The following is a 7,896-nucleotide window of genomic DNA, read 5'->3' on the forward strand; positions in this document are numbered from 1 at the left end:
TTAGCTAGTTTGCCATTATTCAGGAACTGAAATTAGTTTAACTCCTACAGAAACATTTAGTGATAAAATGCGAACTCAAACAATTTGTTTGAAATAATAGTATGCCTGTATTAATTGTTCAGTAACTACCGTTACGTTGGTCACTGATTGCACAGACAGTATAACGATTGTAAATATCTGTCAGAGAAACGTCTATGATATCTTGTATTCATTTGCCTCCACAGCGATGTAGATAAAGATTCATCTTGAATAAATGACAAGCAGATTACCTCCCTTGATAAAAGTCAAATTATAATCAAAATATGTTTACAGTAATATTTTTTAAAAACATTTCTCTCCATCATTTCCAAATACAATTATGACTGATAACAGGTTTATTAAAACACACATCAGAGCAGTAACCTAAATAGTCTCATTAATACTTGTGTTACGTAGTAAATGTCATTAACGTTTTACAATATTTAATTGATTTATATTTCCATCCATTATAGTACTATGATTTCTGTTCCTGTTAGATCAGAACCCTTTTTTCAGTTGAGTATTTATAGATATGTTGGGACTTTATTTGTAAAAGGTAAATTACATTTTTTGGACAGAAAAAACAGGCATCATCTTAGGTGGTTTCTGGTCAGGATTTAGTCAGGTCAGGGATGTTGAAAAAGGGAGAAAATGAGAGACAAACAAGATCGTTTGAATAAGTTGCATAGGATTGATATTGACTCCCCTATACGTGTTAATCCTCTGTTGTTACGAGTACGTGTATCAGCGTTAATCTTCTTTAGTTACATGAACCAGTACGTGCATCGGCGTTTATCCTTTGTAGTTACGAGTACGTGTATCAGCGTTAATTCTCTGTATTTACGAGTACGTGTATCAGCGTTAATCTTCTTTAGTTACGAGTACCTGTATCAGCGTGTATCATCTTTAGTTACGAGTACGTGTATCAGCGTTTATCCTCTGTAGTTACGAGTACTTGTATCAGCGTTAATCCTCTGTAGTTACGAGTACGTGATTCGGCGTTTATCCTCTGTAGTTAGGAGTACGTGTATTGGCGTTAATCCTCTTTAGTTACGAGTACGTGTATCAGCATTAATCCTCTTTATTAACGAGTACGTGTATCAGCGTTAATCTTCTTTAGTTACATGTACGAGTACGTGTATCAGCGTTAATCCTCTGTAGTAACGAGTACGTGTTTCGTTGTTAATTCTCTTTATTTACGAGTACGTGTATCAGCGTTAATCCTCTTTAGTTACGAGTACGTGTATCGGCGTTAATCCTCTTTAGTTACGAGTACGTGTATCGGCGTTAATCCTCTGTAGTTACGAGTACGTGTTTCGTTGTTAATTCTCTTTATTTACGAGTACGTGTATCAGCGTTAATCCTCTTTAGTTACGAGTACGTGTATCGACGTTAACCTCTTTAGTTACGAGTACGTGTATCAGCGTTTATCCTCTGTAGTTACGAGTACGTGTATCGGCGTTAATCCTCTGTAGTTACGAGTACGTGTTTCGTTGTTAATTCTCTTTATTTACGAGTACGTGTATCAGCGTTAATCTTCTTTAGTTACATGTACGAGTACGTGTATCAGCGTTAATACTCTGTAGTAACGAGTACGTGTTTCGTTGTTAATTCTCTTTTTTTACGAGTACGTGTATCAGCGTTAATTCTCTTTAGTTACGAGTACGTGTATCGGCATTTATCCTCTGTAGTTAGGAGTTCGTGTATCGGCGTTAATCCTCTTTAGTTACGAGTACGTGTATCGACGTTAACCTCTTTAGTTACGAGTACGTGTATCAGCGTTTATTCTCTGTAGTTACGAGTACGTGTATCAGCGTTAATCTTCTGTAGTTACGAGTACGTGTATCAGCGTTAATCTTCTGTAGTTACGAGTACGTGTATCAGCGTTAATCTTCTGTAGTTACGAGTACGTGTATCAGCGTTAATCTTCTGTAGTTACGAGTACGTGTATCAGCGTTAATCTTCTGTAGTTACGAGTACGTGTATCAGCGTTAATCTTCTGTAGTTACGAGTACGTGTATCAGCGTTAATCCTCTGTAGTTAGGAGTACGTGTATCGGCGTTAATCCTCTTTAGTTACGTGTATCAGCGTTTGTCCTCTGACGTTACGAGTACGTGTATCAGCGTTAATCATCTGTAGTTATATGTACGTGTATCAACGTGTATCCTCTGTAGTTATATGTATGTGTATCAACGTGTATCCTCTGTCAACCTCCGTCAACCTGTATGACGATTCCATTCTCTCCTAGAATGCAATCTGAAGGGTTTTATTAAATAAGGGTAATAAGGAGGCTTGTACGTATCATAATGATCTGTGACGTCGCAGTTATACTGATATATATTGTGTGAACGAGTGATTAAACCTCTGTTTCATGATGAAATTCTTCTATTTAGATTGAGGTGAACAGTACTAAGCAGAGTCTACTTGTTTTGGGTGTACGTTATAGGGTATTTTTGTCTGCTACTTCTGGATGGACTGAATCGAGTAATTTTGCCTGTTTGTTGTGTGTGTACTTTGAAAGGTACTTTTGTCTGTTGGATTCATTTGTAATGTACAGGGTACCTCTGTTTTTTTGTTTTGTGTCTACTGCATTGAGTCATTGTGTTTTCCTGTTCGTTGATTCCATACGGAATAGCTTTGTCTTTTATTTTCGTTATTCGTAAATGCTTTAGGTATTAAGGAAATGTATGATTTTTGTCTTAAATCAACTAGTTTTTTGCTGCTGATTTGATATTTATTCTGAAAAATGTAAATCATGAAATAAAGTTGTATGATGATTCTATTTCTCCAAATGAAATAGAATTTGATTGACTTTATGTGATTTTGTATACATGTATGTGTTATGGTTATGATTGTAGTGTTGATGTGTTCCACCACAGTGAGCACTATTTGTACACTGTGTGTACTATAGAGCGCCGTACTGTATTGTTTTACAAATAATATAGTGCGCCATATATAAATTGTATATTATCATTATTATCATGTAGGAACATTGAGTTGCAATGCAGATGATTACAAAGTTGAATGAAGATTAATTTTCCACCAAAGAAAATATATCTGATTGACTTTATAACATGGGCATGCAGAGCAGAATGAGTGAGTTGCAAACTCGAAAACTTACAAAGTTGAATGAAGATTAATTTTCCACAAAAGAAAATATATCTGATTGACTTTATGATAAGGGCATGCAGAGCAGAATGAGTGAGTTGCAAACTCGAAAACTTACAAAGTTGAATGAAGATCAATTTTCCACAAAAGAATATATATCTGATTGACTTTATGATATGGGCATGCAGAGCAGAATGAGTGAGTTGCAAACTCGAAAACTTACAAAGTTGAATGAAGATTAATTTTCCACAAAAGAATATATATCTGATTGACTTTATTATATGGGAATGCAGAGTGAGTGAGTTGCAGATTCGAACACTTACAAAGTTGAATGAAGATAACTTTTTCTACAAATGAAAATATATCTGACTGACTTTGTGCATTAATGGTGTGGCGAGTTTATGTTGATGAAGTTGAATGAAGATCCCATCTTAACAAATGAAGAGATCAGACGGACTTCATCAGTTTTTCATAATTGAACTTTTGAACTATGTTTAAATTACAATATTGAAATTCACAATATGGAGTTTGTTTTCTTTGATCTGTATAGTATTACACATTCCAATGGTAACCACGGTATTTCATCAAATACGATATCAGAACATCATCAACGTTATACGATAGAGTGACAGTGAAATGGGATAACAAGTTATAGGGCATGGCGTTCATACATGTACAATACATCATACTTAAAAGGTTACGTAACACAACAACGCGCAATACAGCTAGTAACAAGCGAGAAAGATAACTTTCAAGACCGTGAACTGTTTCGATATCATTTAGATATAAGATTATTTATTTCATTAGCAATCTTTTGTTTTGACCTCATCTAGCTTTTGTACTAATCGTCATGTTCAAATTTGTACAATACTAGTGTGACATATTCTGGACATATATAAGTCAGAAACATTGTACATTATGTATCTAGATACACTTTGTTGGTTATGCAAGATACCATAGGCACAAATTTGATTTCTTGAACAGTGAAAATGTATTCTAGTTTAATCTCAGCCACGTCTGGCTACGAGAGTTACCTCCCCTTGTTCATTTAAATATTCATGAATTACGAGATAAATTACATTCTTAAGATAAGAATAGAACCTTATTCTGGAAAAGAATATACACCACAATCAAGATGAGATGGTCTTATTTCAGTTCACTGTAAACAATATGTATTGTAGGGGTGGCATTAGGTGACCCTAGAGTAAGGGTGACAGTGCGGATGTTTGTCCCTGTGAGTACACGTTGGCATAATAGTGCTTCCACCTGGAGTCGAATCCAGGAACGACAGATTTTTAATCTAGTGCCTACCGATAATGAAAAACGCAAATATATCAAGCTACTTTGTTCTCGAGCATTATATATATTGCGCTGCATATGTAAAGTGAGATGGGAGTTTATCAAATTTCTGAAACTCATTGAGGACAGTGTATTTGTGGAATTTTGAAAATCGGACTAACTGCGTATATCAGTAGTAAAAACTATGAACATATTTCAGGCATACAACGTTCTGGAAAAAACAGTATGTTTATGATTGTTTCTCGGTATTTACATCCATGTCTGTCAGACAAGAGACAACTGGCTACCATTTTCGAAACATCCCTATAGACATGTCAACATATTATTTCAGCAGTTTAATGCAAACATCATTATGATATCACAAATTGGAAGTCAATCCACAGAGGCATACCGACATAGTGGTTCGGGCAGTGCTATGATGTTTGTCCTGATATAACGTTTCATTAATACACATAGCTCTTTTGATTTTAAAGCCATTGAGACTCCAGAGCCCTAAACATAAAACTGTCTAATTATTCTATGAATACCACATACAAGTCAAACAAGTTGTCTCTATTCAATACCAATGGAATGAAATGGGGTTTGGAAGTGATTAGATAATAATGGTCCGCGATACGAGTCATATACGCGAGACACGAAGCACCTTCCTATCTCCTATATCAAGTCGAAATGTTTGATATGTGACTTCTTATGGTTCCCTGCAATACTAATGTAATTACACGTGGTAGAGAGTACAAATGAGCTATGTCATATATCTATTTTCATCTTAACTCTACTAAATCAACACTCTTAAAATTATATATATCTAAGACATGGCTCGGAGAGAATTTTTTTCCAAAGAAAGAAATGATAAATGTCATGTTTATCCAAATCTTCTTAATCAATGTATATAGCAGAAACTGCTCTGATATTCTCCAATTTGTTACCCTGGTTACTTGTTTTATCCCCCGCTATCACCGAAACGGGTGATGTTAATTTGGGTTTGTCCGCCTCTCTGACTGTCTGTCTGTCTGTCTGTCACGCTTCGTTTCCGTGCAATAACTACAACAAATGAAGCAGATTTTCTCCAAACTTGCTCACATGGTTAAATGCCCTCAGTGCTCGGCCAAATTTAATGACCACTTTCAGCGAACCTCATTTGGCGGAGTTATGGCCCCTTGAATAACGAAAAACGTCATTATATGCAGCGTTTCGTTTCCGTGCAATCACTACAACAAATGTTAACCGATTTTCTTCAAACTTTGTCACAGGGTTGAATGCCTAAGGGGCTCGGCTGAGTTCGATGACCACTTTCAGGGGACTTTATTTGGCGGAGTTATAGCCCCTTGAATAACGTCATTATCTGCAATGATTTGTACTCCTGTCTTTCCACCTATCTCGTACCCTCTTCGGTTTTTGTGTGATTATTGCTGTAGATATTGATCAGATCTTTCAACAAAATTCCATATGCACATCCGACTCATGCTAAGTTTTCCAATCGATGTGATTTGTGCGTATTTACGGATAATCAAGGAAGTATAGGTTGTTTTTTCTTCTTTAAGTTTCAAGCTATACATTATGTCTCAACAGGTCGATACTCACATGTTTAAACCTAACCTCAATAATGTTACCTAGCTACAATATGTCGTGCAAGCGGGGGATATAAATTCCACGAATTTGCTTGTGTATTTCTATTCTTAGCCTCTATGTATTACCCGACAGCAGCGTTAAAAAGAAAAGGACCGTCAACTGGTCTAAAATTGATGCGACTTACAAAACACAACTCTGGTTATGGAAGTCAGATAAAGGAGAAAGACGGCGAGAAGAACACAATTATAACTAGAATGTTAATTGCCTAGAACAGCTTCAGAATTGCAACATATACTGGTAAGCACGTGACGCTAAATGTCTATTATAGTTCTCCATACAGCCATTGAAATCGTACCTCCTTTTGAATAAAGGCTTTTCAAACGTGTTCAATAACAACATTGTGTCGTTGGGGTCTGTCAGTATATTTCGTTGAAATACAAACATTGAGAAAAATAAATCGATGAAGATCCCGTTTAAAGATTTTAATTTATCCAAAGGGTGCGCTTTTGCCTTTCAGGAAACAGAAGTAAATATGGTGAAGCATTTTCTATGGATATCAATGAAAAACCTTCCATTATGTTCAATCTATATCAAAAAGTGCATATACAGATTTATCTGTTTACTTCGCCATTTACCGCCTACTTAATCCACTTACCTATTACTATTTATAGTTAACACCAACACAAACCTACCAGCCTATTATGAACATTAACAGATAAAATAACCCCTAACTTACACTATCACATCCTTAAACCATCACTCACATCAATACAATGTACAAACTAACATTGGGTTCATAACATCGTTTATTTTGAAGGAAGTAATTCCAGAATAGAAAGGGGAATTAGGTTACATGAGAATGTTTATACATATACATGTATATTGAGTAGAACACAAAGAATGATAAGCAGATAATAGACTTTATTAAACATACTATAGTACTATACAAAGGTTGTTAACACTATCATTACGTTGAATCTTTCCTTTGTGTCCAGAAGAAGGAAGCTGCGCTTTTGTTTTGAAGAAAAACAATTCACAAACTGATAAACAACATGAACCAGAATCCGTTTATTATGATACAAAAAAACAATTTTGTCCTTAGAATTCAACCAGTTTTGCACGATTTCCAATTAGCTTTCACCGGAGAGAGAGAATGTCCGCTTTGTGCTAATGCCTATTTAGAATTTTGTTTTGAAATAATTGGACTACATAACCAAATATGAATGCAAGAATTAAAAAAAAATCAACACCGATTTGTTTTTCTTCACTTCTCCTGGAGGTGAAACGTTTAAAATTGATCTATATTATAAGACTATAGTTACAGTTTGTAAGAATCGTTTATCCACCAGTATATGGTATAAGGTAACAACTTCCATGTGTTCTATACCCCCACCAGTATATGGTATAAGGTAACAACTTCCATGTGGTCTATACCCAACATTACATACTATTAGTTATAATTGTGTCAGTGTTCTTTATGCAGTGCTGTATACTAGGATTATAGTTGTTACTAGTATATGTCCTATATACACGATTGTACGTACGTATGTCGTGGACAGTTATAGCAGTGACTCGTAAAATCTCGTTCAGCCTAAGTCCCTTGTATTTAGTGAGAGATAGGTGATATAAGCACGTGTGATCAATTGTATTATAAATGTCTTCAGGTGTTTTCTATCTGACCCTTTGTGATGTACGTGCCAGGTAAAATCTAATAAAACCGGGTATCTATATATTCACAACTTATCTACGGAAGACTTTAAACGAAATATTTTTTAAAACGTTGTATCGGAAAAGTAAACGTTTTAACAGTGACGAAATACGATGTTTGTTTTATGTTCATCTTTTAATCACGTTGGCTCTGTGCTTAATCACCTATTTTAAACACAGAACATCAAGAGGTTT

This window comes from Mizuhopecten yessoensis, unplaced genomic scaffold (genome assembly GCF_002113885.1).
Source record: "Mizuhopecten yessoensis strain PY_sf001 unplaced genomic scaffold, ASM211388v2 scaffold10175, whole genome shotgun sequence".
NCBI classification, from domain to species: Eukaryota; Metazoa; Mollusca; class Bivalvia; order Pectinida; family Pectinidae; genus Mizuhopecten; species Mizuhopecten yessoensis.